The sequence below is a fragment of the Triticum urartu genome, chromosome 7 (genome assembly GCF_003073215.2).
Source record: "Triticum urartu cultivar G1812 chromosome 7, Tu2.1, whole genome shotgun sequence".
Taxonomy (NCBI): domain Eukaryota; kingdom Viridiplantae; phylum Streptophyta; class Magnoliopsida; order Poales; family Poaceae; genus Triticum; species Triticum urartu.
Window position 1 is genome coordinate 459,362,692 of NC_053028.1, and position 2,358 is coordinate 459,365,049.

Consider the following 2,358-nt stretch of genomic DNA (forward strand, 5'->3'; position numbering starts at 1 on the left):
TGAATAATATGTTGACAAGTGAAAATAATTGGGCACCTCCTGAGCCAACTCCTGCTCCAATTACTGAGCCTATTCTTATACCAACTCCGAAGAAGAGAGGTGTTCTATTCCTCAGCCCCGAAGATATGCAAGAGGCAAAGAAATCTATGAAAGAAAAAGGTATTAAAGCTGAAGATGTTAAGAATTTACCTCCTATTGAAGAAATACATGGTCTTAATATACCGCCTGTTGAAGAAACATATGATCTCAATTCTTTATTTATTGAAGAACCTCCTGATCCCGATATCCCGACACAGGTAGTAAAGGTAATTTCACTCTATAGGTATGATAAAGCTAAAGTCCCTCCTACTAAAATTGCTAGTCAGTGCTTGGATGAGTTTGATAACTTTATGTTTAAGCAAGACGACTTCAATGCTTATTTTGGTAGACAATTAAAGGAAAATGATTATATGATTAGAGGCTTGGGTGATTATATGGCTAATATTAAAGGTGAACTTAAACTTGTTAGCAAACATGCTTCTATGGTTACCACTCAAGTAGAACAAGTACTTAAGGCTCAAAAAGAAGTGCTGGATGAAATGAATAGTAAGAAAAATGATTATGTTGTTAGAGTGGCTACTAGAACTGGTAGAATGACTCGGGAACCTTTGTATCCTGAAGGCCACCCTAAGAGAATCGAGCAAGATTCTCAAAGAAATAATATTGATCTTCCTAGTTCTTCTAAAAAGAAGAAAAAGAAAAATGATAGAACTGTGCAAACTTCTAGTGAACCTATTGCTGAACCACCTGATAATCCAAATGATATATCTATGTCTGATGCTGAAACACAATCTGGTAATGAACATGAACCTAGTGAAAATATTAATGATGATGTTCATGATGATGCTCAACCTAGTAATGATAATGATGTAGAAATTGAACCTGTTGTTGATCTTGATAACCCACAATCAAAGAATCAACGTTATGATAAGAACGACTTTGTCGCTAGGGAACATGGTAAAGAAAGAGAGCCTTGGGTTCAGAAACCCATGCCCTTTACTCCTAAACCATCCAAGAAAAAGGATGATGAGGATTTTGAGCGCTTTGCTGAAATGATTAGACCTATCTTTTTATGTATGCGATTAACTGATATGCTCAAAACCAATCCTTATGCTAGGTATATGAAAGATATTATTACAAATAAGAGAAAGATACCGGAAGCTGAAATTTCCACCATGCTTGCTAATTATACTTTTAAGGGTGGAATACCAAAGAAACTTGGAGATCCCGGTGTACCAACTATACCATGCTGCATTAAAAGAAACTATGTTAAAATTGCTTTATGTGATCTTGGAGCCCGTGTTAGTGTTATGCCTCTCTCTTTATATCATAGACTTGATTTGAATAGGTTGACACCTACTGAAATATCTTTGCAAATGGCTGATAAATCAACTACTATACATGTAGGTATTTGTGAGGATGTGCCTGTTGTACTTGCAAATGTTACTATTTTAATGGACTTTGTTATTCTTGATATTCCCGAGGACGATAGTATGTCTATTATTCTTGGAAGACCCTTTTTGAATACTATAGGGGCTGTTATTGATTGCACTAAAGGCAATGTCACTTTTCATGTTAATGGTAATGAGCACACGGTACACTTTTCGAGGAAACAACCTCAAGTTCATAGTATCAACTCCATTGGAAAAATTTCATCGATTATAATTGGAGGTTTTGAATTTCCTCTTCCTACTGTCAAGAAGAAATATGATATTCTTATTATTGGGGATGTGCATATCCCTGTTGAGGTAACTTAGTGTTATTCGAAATTTCTACGGTTCCATGTTATTCGGAATGAGTTTGTTAACAAGACTTGATCAACCTTGTTAGTGGATTCTTTTTGATGAGCATGAGATGGATGAAACTAGAAGCACAAACTTCTGTACCCTCTCTATACTTTCTGTTAATTAGTAGAAATAAAGTAAAAATAGTATTTTTCTATCTGTTTCCTGACTTATCTGTGCAATATAAAAATATCCTAAAAATAAAAGTCCTCAGAATGCCATGCCAATTTAATATGATATTTTCGGGAATATTTGACGATTTACTGTGCAAAAATTACCGCGGGAGGAGCTGCCACCTGGCCACGAGGGTGGTGGGCGCCCCCCCCTCTAGGGCGCGCCCCTGCCTCGTGGGCCCATGGTGGCACTCCTCCACTTATCCCAGCACCCATCTTCTTCCTCTGTCTCACACAAACCCGAAAAACCAACTCAAGCACGGGTTCCAGCCACTTTTGCTGTGATTTTCGATCTCCTTGCTCAAAGAACCTCTCGCAAAACTGCTTGGGGAGATTGTTCCTTGGTATGTGACTCCTCCATT